This window comes from Buceros rhinoceros, unplaced genomic scaffold, assembly GCF_000710305.1.
Source record: "Buceros rhinoceros silvestris isolate BGI_N320 unplaced genomic scaffold, ASM71030v1 scaffold18030, whole genome shotgun sequence".
Lineage (NCBI taxonomy): Eukaryota > Metazoa > Chordata > Aves > Bucerotiformes > Bucerotidae > Buceros > Buceros rhinoceros.
The window spans coordinates 17,045-29,012 of NW_010389934.1; the positions used below are offsets into that span (position 1 = coordinate 17,045).

General features: G+C 52.4%; 1 protein-coding gene across 1 annotated transcript in view; it reads left to right on the plus strand.

The window, feature by feature from the left end:
• PLXNA2 (plexin A2) overlaps positions 1-11,968 on the plus strand; it is a gene marked incomplete at its 5' end in the record, with an annotated part of 93,615 nt that overhangs the window by 16,419 nt on the left and 65,228 nt on the right. The window lies entirely within an intron of this gene.

The window sequence follows — 11,968 nt, forward strand, 5'->3', positions numbered from 1 at the left end:
CGGGAGCACCGGCTGCTGGTGACCGTCAGGTGCAGCCTCGGGTCTCTCCGGGTTTGGCTGATTTGCTCCATCGCTGTACGTGCAGCAGCAGAGCAAGGCAAGGGTTAAGCTCGGGGCCCCACTGAGAGAGGGAAATAACCAGTGTGGCTTGGAGGGAGCTGTGGGGTCCCTCGCTCTGCAGCGGGCTTTTCATACTGAACCCAGCTGCCGCCAGCATCTCTGTCCGACCCCTGTTCCTGCCAGTTTTATGAGAAAAGAATAAAGAGGGGAAACACATAACTGCAGAGGTTCATTTGCCAATTGTCAGGCTGCTGGTGCATCAGAGATAGAGTCATTGGTCTGCTTCCTCGGCCGCGCCGGGGCTGCACAGGCGTTTTTTCATTAGCAGCATTATTTATTCATGTCCCCCGCAAGCTGCTCTCCTTTTTGGAAGAAGGGACCTGCTGATGCTCCTTTTTTTTTTCCCAGGGAGATTTTGGCCTTGATTAGCTTGCTCTGTGTGCAGGTGGGATGGGCAAAGCAGCCTTTCCTGAAGACCTCAGCCTCTATCCAGGGGTGAAGCCCTTCCCTTCGCTGGCGGGCTGCGATCGATCAGACCAGCAAGGGCAGGCGCGGGCGGTGGGGTCTGGCTGATGCTGCCGGCTGACCCTCATTCTGCAGCTTGGTAATTAGAAGCTCTCCAGGAGAGGGAAGAGAGGTCACACATGGAGTGGGCCTATTAACCCTGTCCCTTGCCAGCTACCCTGCAGAGAAATGCCCTTGGAGCAGCTGCTCCGATGCAGGCTTCCAGCAGGAAGGCAGCAGAGGGGAGGGAAGATCTCCTTCCCCCTCCACTGTCCCCCACACAGGTGGGGATTCGTCTCCCACAGGAGGTTTGCAGCTGGAAAGTGTAATGTTAGGGACTAATTTTGTCTAGAAGTGCTGCTAGGCTCATCTCTTTCAGCAAGAACCGCCGTGGAGGTTCCCTGTGCCCCACATCCTGCCAGAGGCAGAGAGCAGATCATGCACTCACCAGTCCTTCTCCTGGGGCATCCTCACAGATTTTTTTGGCATTCCTTGGTTGATGAGCTGATCTCCTGCAGGTCCGTTCAATGCCATCTCCTTTCAGCCTCCTGGTGTGATGAGTTGCATGTTTCGATAGCTGGGAGGACTCCCCCCTCATTTCCAGACTCGCTGGAAACTGGGGGCTACCAATTTTCACGCACACCGGTTTATTTAGTGGATTCAGTCAAAGTCCTTCCAACCCCAGCGCTGTTCCTGGGGCTGGTCTGTAGGCAGACACAGCAGCAATCTGCAGGATCCCCCTCGCAGTCTGCCGGGTCTGTCCCTCTACTGACGCCAGTGATATTTATGGAAATGTATGCACAAGTTCCTCAGGCTCTGATGGAGCAGAAATAGGTTCATGGCATTATTTGCCCAAAACGCTGCCGTTTTGAGTGCTGTATCCGGACAGTGAGAAGCCGATGTCAAAGGAACTGTTTACAGCAGGAGCTGATATGGCTTCTAGGGACAAGTGACTGAGCATTGCAGCACGGGGAGCATTAATGCAGCAATTCTGAAGTTTATGTATAACTCAGAGCTTATATCACCTCTGCCTTACGTCAAAGCAGTGCCGTAGCCCCAGAGCTGCTCTTTGATTCCAATTCTCCCATGCAGCAAAACAGCAGCCCAAGGAAAAGCAGGTAAAGATGAAAGCTAAATTCTTTGCCCAACCTTCTCTGGCTACAAAAACCATTCCAGCTTTTATTTCCGACAATGGGAGGCCCTCGGTTAGTTTTCCCAAGTTCCCAGGGGCACTTACAAGCCACAGCAGCGGTGTTTGCTCTGCGCTGTGCAGAGGAAGGGGAAGTGAGTGTTTAAAGTGCTGACTTGGTGGTGGCACTGAAAATGAAGTCGTGTCCCAGCAGATGGGAACATCGTGGGGAACGTTTGATGGGTGAAAACCACCATGTTGTGACTCGTGACCCACCAAACCCCCTAATTGTGTGTTTAACGTAAACCTCAGACTAGGGCTGTTGCTTTTGCCTCCGTCTTGGCAAGTTGCCTTTGGTTTCAAGGGCTCCTATCACTCATCCTGTGGTTAGCTGGTCAGGAGTCACCCTAGTAGTTAGGAAAGGAATGTTAAAGGCCTGTTGTGTAAACTAACCGCTGTCTGAACAAACTTTGTCAATGCAAATCTGCTGCAGGGAATGATTTAACCTTCATTTATTCTTTTTTTTTATTATTTCATTCAGTAAGATTTATACAGGTATAGTCCTGGAAAGGTCATCCATCCCCAGAGCTGTGGGAAGAGCTCTGTGCATTCCTCCCTCCTCACTTTCCTGCTTTACCCCTTGTTTCAGGGTGAGAAAGCAATAAGACTGGGTCTTGTTGCCTTTCTGGGAAGTTAATTTATATCTGCATGGTACACAACAACCCCCTCGACCCTCCTGCCACCCATTCCCACACTTACTGAAGCCTCCAGCTCAGCAGTATTTCAGCTGGAGTAACCAGGAGCCCCGTTCTGCTGCCGTGCGGCTTTCTCCAAGGGACGCATCCCAGCTGAGGGGAAGCGGGGCGGTTATTCCACCCCTCTCCCTAAGACACTGTGAGATGACATAGCGGATGACTGCAGCGAGGACCTGGGCATGGGGCTCAGGTTCTCTGCCTTGCTACGCTGCGAGCCATTCGCTCTGCGCCCTTCCTGCGGGCTGCTCCTCTTGTCTCTCTGAAATGAGATATTTCATTTTCTTGTTGACTGATATGTTTTGAGGTTTTTTGGCAAAGATACTTAAGATCCCATGGCAGCAGAGCGTCAGTGGTTTGACACCCTGGCAGCGGGTGCTCGCAGCAGTGCTGTATTTATCAGCTGGGCTGGCCGTCAGTAGCAGCTTGGAGCACAGAGCCCCCGAGCAGCCTCCATGTCCCGTAGAGAAGACTTCATCCAGGCATGAAGGCAGCAGAGCTGGAAAGGTTGTTTTGCAGCTTTGTTAGCAACAGCCTGTTCTCCAGGGCTTTCCTGAACCCAGCGAGCAGCTGGCTGGGCTGGAGGCTGGGCTGCAAGGACAGGGGACTCCCGTTGACATTAGTAGAGTGCCTTTCATCGGTAGCATGGAAATGCCACCAAACACCCAGGAATTACCCGCCTGTGATCTTTAATTAGACGAGGCCTCTGATCAGGTTAATCTCCCTTTCTCCGCGTGGAAAGGAGGCTGCTGAGCAGCTGTACCCACCAGCAAGAGAAGGGAGAGAGAATTCCTGAGATGGAAGGATGCTGCAAGCGAGCATCAGATTTTAAGTGAGCCAGCAGTGATTGCTTTGGCTCCTGCACAGAAATGCAAGGGCTGAAAGAGTTGCCTTGATGGTGGTGGTTGAGGCTAATGGGAGGGTCCTTGGCAGCAGGTGCCCTGGAGAACGCGTATGGTGGATGCTGGTTCGTCCCAGTCTCCTGTGGAGATGAGGGGAGCGGTGGAAGCTTCCAGCCTGGTGCTGTTTTTCAGCCTCTCAGTGGTCCACGCTCCCTCCTGGGAAGCAGAAGCCAACACGAGCGTGGGGGAGGGTGGAGCAAATGCATTTTAACAGTAAATATGGTCTTGTTATTTATCAATGCAGAGTAATTGAAGTAATTTCATGTCGGTTTTAAATGCAGCGCCTAGGGATCTAATCTATCTGTCTAATATTAATGGGTAATATTTGGTTGCCTCATTCATTCATTACTCTTTTCATTAAGACTCTAATCCCATTTAGGAGTCTGTTTGTCATTTTAAGCTCCTCTGTTTTATCTTAGCCTGCCACAATCCTTTTTAACAACTTAACTGAATCCATGAGTTCTAGGCTAGCAGCTTGGGGGAAGGGGCCTCCACTGTCTAGCGTGTGGTTTTTTATGGGGAGAGAGGAAAAACAGACGGCTGAAGGCACTTGCAGGCAGCAGGCACTGAGCTCTCCCGTGATACACACCACCGAGATTTGGGTCTTTGGTAACAGATCTGGATGTCTACGTTTCAGAGCATGGAGCTCCCTTCTCTGACACTGGGAGTTCATCGACACCTGCTTTGAAGGCTCCATCATTTCCAAACCAGTCTAAAAAGCTGCTTAGAGTGGGGCTATTCGTAAGTCCTCGGGGTGTTCTCATCATTCCTTCCGAGGTATCCTCACTTCCCATCGTTCCCATATTGCATGTGTTCTGTAACACCAAGGCCGGGGAGACACAGATGAGGGCTGCAGAGATGGACATGGAAGTGTCAATCCCCAGAACATCTGTGCTGGGGCAGACCTGGAGCAGTGCAGTGATTTCAGGGTGCGGGAAGCTGCATCGCTGTGGCTGGAACCCACCAGTGTGGCCATTTGTACCAGTGCGGCTGCACGGGGAGCAAGCGCCCCATAGGAGATGGGGCCGGAGGGGTGGGAATATGCTGCAGGAGGGGAGGTTTGTTCTGCTGTAGCTTATGTTACAAGTATTCCTGGCTGTCCAGGCTTGCATGGTCTAGGGACAGTTAACACAGACCTGGCCCTTGTCTGCCGAAAGCTCTGCAGAGCACTGTGCGGAAGAAATAAAGGTGTTCCTGTGGAGCGAAGGGCTCTGCCCCCTGCCCTAGCTCTCCTCCTGGCCAGGTCCCACACCCTGGGGCTGGGAAGTGCCCAGGAAGCCTTGGCGGGGTCCCTGCAGTGCTGCTGGGCATCACCTGTAGTGCAGAGCAGGCAGCAGAGCCGGGCATCCCTGCGCAACGAACTGTCCAAGTCTCATTAGGTGTCGGGGATCGACCCATTGTGCTGTTAATGACGCTCTGGCAATGCTCAGACTAAACCAGCAGTTTGAATACGTGCAGCCCAACTGGAAGTGTCTGCTGAACACCTAATTACATTAGCTGTAACTCCAGAATTATTCCGAATTCTTCTTTTGCCAATTCCTTGCAAAACAGAGAGGGAAAGAAGCGCACACTTTATAATTATTCACCTTAATTTTCTGAGCTTCTGTTAAAACTTCTAAATGGCTGCAGGGAGCGTACGGCGAGTTCCATGAGAGCACTGAACACAGAGCCCGTGAACTGATGCGAGATAAAAGTTTACTGTGTTGGATTGATCCCACCTGAGCCCAGAAATTTTGGAAAGCTGCTCCCTTTTATCCTTATTAATTAGTTCCTCTGAGGCCTGGACTAATCAGTGCTGCAAAGGACATCTCGCTCGTTGGCTGGGTGGCCGCGGCAGGGTGGTCTCGCTGAGCAGAATGCCGTTCGTCAGAAGACAGTGCCAGCGCTTCAAGAAGGCACTTGTGATGGCAGCAGCGATGTCCCCCGGCTTGGCCACACATCAGGCCCTCGTCCTGAAATCCAGAGCAAGCCCCGAGGAGCTCCCGTGGGCAGCAGGGAGTGTGGCTAACCCCAGCCAGAGCTGCTGCAGAGGATCTCCCACCCAGACGGAGCTGCTCAGTGACACACCTGGAAAGAGCCTGATTGCCAGAAACTCATCTGGACGTTTTTGCAGTTGAGAACAAAAATGCAGCTCCCCTGAGGCATGGTGGTTTTCAGGAGAGGAAGCACATGGATGTATTGCAGCATAAACTGGTTTTGTGGTGGAGACCTTTAGCATCTCACTCCTTGTTATTAGTAAACATGTATCATGTTACCCTCTTCTCTTGTCAAGTAGAGTTTCTGTGGGTTCGTTCTGTGGCAGAGCAGAGCAGCTCAGTGTCCCGAGTGAGACGGATGGTCTGCTGAGAGTCCGTACTCCTCTGTTCGTGTGCGGGGCACCGGGCTCCCCAGCCAGCACTGTGCAGGGCAGAGAAGGAGCTGCCAGGTTGAACAGACCGAGCACGCGGTGAGCGGTCATGGACAGCCCATGTCCAAGGTGAAAACCCAGCTTTCCTGCTCCAGCTTTACCTGCTCCTTGGGGTGAGCATGGGATCTCTTCCTGGCGCTTTGTTATCCCAACAAATCTCGCTCAGTATCTCGTACTGATGCATTGATTAACTCAAGTTGTGGTACACCACAGGAAAGTGTCTGGCTGCAGGCGCCTGCGTGCCAGAACATGAGTCTGCTCCAAGCCCGAGCCCGAGCCTTGCTGGCTGCTGCTGGGTTGGGTGGAGCAAACTCTGCCTTGAGGATGATTTTACAGCTTGATCAAGCCTTACTTTGGGGCATTTGCTGTTTTTTCACTCTTGCTTCCAGGTCTGCCCGGAGAAGGTCTGGTTACTCACTGAGGAAGCTGGCTGCTCTCCTGTGCTTGAGCACAGCTCGTCCTCCTAAGATGCTGATGAGGCTCTTAGAGCAGTAAAGCCAGGCTCATTGAAAAGATGGTTGGATCAGAGTTTAAGGGACCTTCTCCACATGCATCCACAGGGCTGTAATTAAATAATCCCTTTGTAGTCATGGAAACATTGTCTCTGTGTGCTCTCCCACTCACTGCTTCTCTGCCAAAAGTTACAGGCGTTGATTTGGTTCTGACAGCCCTTCGGTAGCTCTGATAATCCTTTCTCTGCTGAGTGGCGTGGGAGAGGAGAGCCAGGTTCTCCAGTAGCTGCTGTACCTGACAGAGAACTCCCCCTTGTCCTCTCCTTGCCTGGGCACATACAGGCTATGACAGGGACCAGTGGCTCAGTCCCTGTTGGAGCAGGTGTTCAGGAGCTCAACAGCGCTTTGATGACGCTCCTCAACTCTTTTCAGTTCAGATGTCCCCCCCCTTTGCCTTCTTTCCCAGCGTCATGGCTGCTGCCCATGCCACGGGCTGGCTGCATGCCACTCACTGCCATCCCTTCCGTGCTCGCTGCTGGCACTCATCTTAGTGTGTCCGAGATCTCTGCCGGCTCTGCTCAAGCTGAGAATAAGTCATTTCCAGGTGGGGCTTTCCAGCCAGCGTGGGGTGGACCCACAGCAAAGCAGCAGGTGCTCCGCAGCCCCCCACGCTGCTTTGTCCCTTGGCAGAAACGGTGTCGCGGGGGGGCTCTGGATTTGAGCAGTTCTGCATGAAGAAGAGACAGCAGGAAGAAGAGCCTGTCAAACTTTTTACAAGCCTCTGAGAAAGTTTGACTTTGTTTTCCCCAGCTCTGTCACCCTGACACGTTAACGGCTGGAACTGATGAGTCCTCCTGCTCCTTCCCACACTTTTTCATGTCTCCTGCAGCAGCACAAAGGGGTGTTTTTTCATGAATGAAGGGAAGAATAAAATCTCATTGGAAAGTTCATCAATTTTGGGCCCCTACTCGCTGAGTGATAGATAGATTTAATTACATTGAGCTAGTTGGCATCTCTACTACACTCCCCAAAGTCATTAAAAATAGATTTTCTGTTTGAACTCCGGCACCCCGAGGGTGCGCAGGCAGTGTGCCGTGGCGGGGGGACGCCCCGGGGCTGTCTCCAGCCAGGGAGGTCAGGGGCCTGCACTGGGAGCAGGCATAAGCTGTGGAAACTTGGCTTTATTTGTTTATTTTATGTATTTATTTATTTGGAACTGGATTCTCACACGTTTTATTTTCTCGGGGGGCTGGCAGAGTTTGAGTTCGTGTGTTTTGGAGAGTCTGTATTGATTTTTTTGCTGATGTTATGGGTCAGGCAGTCAAGGAAAGCAGTAATGAGGCTTTATCACTTAATTATTGAGAAGCCGGTTCATGAATAGGGAATAGGAGAACTCAGCAGCAGAGTTTTGGCATGGACAGAAGCAGGAGAGGTGGCAGCCAGGCCAGAGGGAGGAGGGCTGTGTCCTCAGGAGTAAGGAGATTCCCCAGGAGTATTGTGTTCTCTTGGCTGTGGTCCTTTGAGCAGATGCTCCTCAGCTCTGCTGACTTGTGTTATCGCTTTGCATTCGTTGTGACCACGCTGACATGCAGTGCCTGTCACCCCCTCTGATCCCCAGCACGACTCTGCTGTCTGCCACAGCAGAGCTTTGACCTCACAGGTGGCTCCGCAGGGCTCTGCAGGGAGCCACCGTCCATTGCGCCAGTGAGGAGGTGCAGGATTTGAGGCTGCCTTTGGGAAGTTGCTGTGCGTCTCTGCTCTCCTTCAGGACCTCTCATCTCATGTTTCTGGTAGCTGGAGCAGAAACCTCAAGACGCCCAAAAGTGGCATCCTCTTCTGAAAGCTCAGACTTCGCGGTGAGCTCTGCCAGCACTCCAGGATGGGGTCTGAAGGCAGGAGCTCTGCTCTCTGGGTGCTGCAGGAACTCCTGCTCCTGCTCTGTAGATAAGTTCATCAGTTTGTGCAATAGCTTTCCCCAGGCTTAGTCTGGGGTGGGTAACACACTCCTGAAGTGGTGATAGACCTTCTCAGACGCTCGCTCTGAGTGCAGGGGCAATCCTCTGACCTATCTTCTCTATGTAAACAAAGAGAAGTATTTGCATTTAAAAACTAAATACTGAAAACCAAAGCCCTCTCCAAATAAACCATCGTACTGCACACAGAGCCTCCCCCGGGGCTGCCTGGCATGAGCGAGCAAATAGACCAGGCTGTGGCAGACGGAGTCACATCGGTTATGCATAGCTGCGAGGTGCTGGTGCCCGCTGGGGTGGGGATGCTGGGATGGGGATGCCACAAGTGCCTGTACCATGGGAGCAGGGCTGGGCAGGCAGGACCCAGTGGTGACCACGATTTGGGGCTCCTGCTCTGCCTTTGGAGAGCCGTGGCCAGCAGATCTGACTCTGCACAGCTCATGGGCAGGATCTCACCTTGCTCCCTCGTTGCCCTCCCCTGCAGGCAGCAAACCTATCCACATTCCGCTGGTTCTGCTCTGTCTGGTTACTGGCAGGAACATTCCATTCCTCACTTGAGTCCCCTGCCCCTCTGCCGCAGCTTGGAGCTGCCGGAGCGGTCAGGGACTCGTGAGGAAGGGCTCGCCAGCTTCAAGGCCAAGCAGGACCCCCTCCCGTTGTCAGGAAGGTGGGCACGCTGCCGTCATGCTCAACACCAGGCATGTGGGTGGCTGTACTTGTGACAGCGATGGCCACTGCTGTGCCAGAGACTGTCAGCAGTCCCTCTGCTCTCTTCACTTTTCCATTCCCTCCTGGTTTTCCTTTTGGTGCTTTTCTGTATCATTTTCTTGCTATTTTTTTCCCTCTTCAGCTGCTTCTTTGTCCCCACCCTCTCTATTTTCTTTCCCTTGATGGCAGCCCATGGCTGAAGGGGGCTTGAGGGAAAGTTCTTGGACTTGGGAGTCCACCATCCCCACCCCAATCTGTATTGTTTTTCCTTCCACCTGTAGGTATCAGTGGTCCTTGTCTTCTCTTCCCTCCCACCACAGCTGTTCACAAGCACAAAAGCTTTGGTCTCACAATGATAATTAGGCTGGCAGAGAATAGTTAAAATACACTTAGAGCCAAGAGAGCATTTCCAGCTGCCGTCAGGAAGAGTAAGGACATCTGAGCTTTACTTCCACGCTATCTCTGAAGGAAATGTAGCTTTCAGTCTTCTGTGTTTACGATAGATACGGGATAACATATGGATATATCCTGTTCTCAATGGTATTTCTCTTGGTTTTCCATTAAAATGAAACTTTCTGTAGAGGGTTGGAATATTTTTGGTATTTGGATCGTGGATGGTGAGGTTGGTCAGTTCTGTGTTAGTACTGCGAAAGCTGGGCAAATAATGCAAAACCCCCAACCTTCTTCACACATGGAAATATTGAAATGGCTTCTGTTCGTAACCTTTTTGAACTTCATTTAAATATTTACTTGGCTATTGGCACAGTGTGTGTGGGGGGGTGGTTCTGGCATTAATTTTTACAAAGGGTGAATTTCGAAGTCACAGGCATCAATATTGGAGAAAAGCAGATGTTTATTCTCCCCTGAAGTCTTAGACCTTCCTCCAGGCAGGGACCAGAAACCCATGGCCGTGGGTTGTATCTGGCACTCAGGGCTACAGAAGTGCTGACCCAGAGGCACCCTTGGGGCTCCAGTCCGTGGTTGGAGTAGGTGCCCTAGCTCACCTAGTGCCACTCAGGCACCTCTTCCAGGTCTTCAGTCACCAAACACCGAATGCTGCCAAGAGAAGGTTGGGTGAAATCATCTGCCTGAGCTTACAGACGTTACAAAGAAAGGATCAAATGGTCCCATTTGGGCTAGAAACCTGTGTCTCTGGGCGCTGTTCAACATTTCTGTGTAATTTTAAAAGAATTATCCTGTGCAGAAGCTGCGGTTTCTGAGCAGAGAAAGAACCCAGATGCCTAACATAAAATCATCTGTAATGAACTGTTATTCATATAATTGAAATCCTGTTATTTATAGAGCACTGCGAGAGCATCCAGCTCCTCACAAACTTGAACCAAGCCCTGAGCGGCATATAAATCACAGGGACAGATTCTGTCAAGCCTCACTTTGTGGGTAAGAGGTGGGGGATCAGCAATGCCTGATGATTTTGGGGCTCTCCTGACCTCTGGTCTCACCCACCCCACCAACACAGCTCAACACGTTGGGCGAATTTTAGGGGAAACCTGGTGACCTCCCTCGCTGGATCCTGCGCTGGCTGGTGACTCCCCTGGGGGCTGCTGAGAGTCACCGCTGCTCCATGGGCTGCTCCTTTGCTTGGAAACACACACGTTTGCTCCCACCCAGGAGCAGTCAACGTCTGCAGCTCTAGTCTGCGCTGGGAAATCTCAGCTCAGTGCTGGCGATGGGGCAGGATGGGCTGCACATCCACGTCCCAGCCCTGGATCGGCCGCCCTGGGGAGGCTGTGCCTGCTGCTGGGCTGGTGGGCTTCCTCCCGCACCACCGTCATGTCTGTGAAGTGCTTTGAGGTCCTGACAGGGAGGAAGCAAAGTGGGTAAAAGCGTGTCAGCCACCCGAGGTCCATACAAGACCCTGAGAGGGCACCCCCAGATTCCTTTTGCAGTCTGGAATCAAACCCAAGCCCTTCCTTTACACCTCTGAGCTATTCCATCACCCTGCCTTTCTCTTCTCCTGTTCTGAAGCTCTTTGCAGCCATCACAGGCTGAACCCGTGCCCGGCATACCTAGCTCTGCCTCTCACACCCCTGGGTTCCCACTCCAGGGCTGCTTTGCTCTTACCATACCCCAAGCTGAGCCCTGTGCCCATCCCACAGACCTCAGCGAAAAAAATACCCAGCCCCACGCATCCACACCTAAATTTTTGTTGTAGGAAAAGCTGTTAAGTAGGGCTGAGGAAACAAGAAGAATAGCAGCCCTATTGGTGTTGTGTTCAGAGAGGAACTGGGTTCTCACTGTGTCAACAGCACTTGGCGTGAAAGTGGCCGTTGTTTGGTGAGACACTGCTCCTTTCACCCCGCACACCCCAGCTGCTGCGAGCCGGGCACTGTTTTGACGGACAGAGCGAGTGCGATGCCGACAGTTGTTTTAATTTTCAGCCAGTTCCAGGCATCGCTCCCAGGGCCCAAGGGGAGCGGGGAGCCTGCGCTGCGGGGACAGCAATAATGATTTACAGTATTTGATAATAGAAATGTAAATGCAATGACGAGGGACCGGCACCAACAGGGGCACCGGAGGAACATCGTGCTGTGGCGTAGATGTGCAAACGGAGGTGGCGAGCAGTGGCTTGGGAAGATTGAAGTGGAATTTCTTCATCAGAGTCAAGCCACAACCTGTGGTTAAAGCTTGGTGTCACTTTTGAGCCTTTGGGGTTTTCAGTGCTGAGAAATGGGTCAGGACCATGCTACACCTCAGCATCGCGCGGGGACCTGTCGTGTGTGTGACATGTGCAGGGAGGGTTTGCAGCAGTAATCTGGGCTGGTGTTCCCATGATGCTTCCCTCTCCCTTGTGCTCCGGCATCTCTTGCCTGGAAGGAACAGGCAGCCTGTGGTGGGGACATGCCTGGGGTGGCCAAATCCATGCTGATGCTGGAAGGGCTCAGGGTGGCCAAGGAGGAGCAAGCAGTGACATACCCACCCAGGCTAATGAAGCTGCCAGCCTGCAAAGTCCCAGGGAGTTTCATTCCGTGCCAGCTTTTCCTCCCTGGAGCAAGTGTAAGGTAGCAAACTGTAAATCAGGGAGGAGAGGACGCAGCTTTTGCTGCGGGAGTGTCTGGGGGGGGG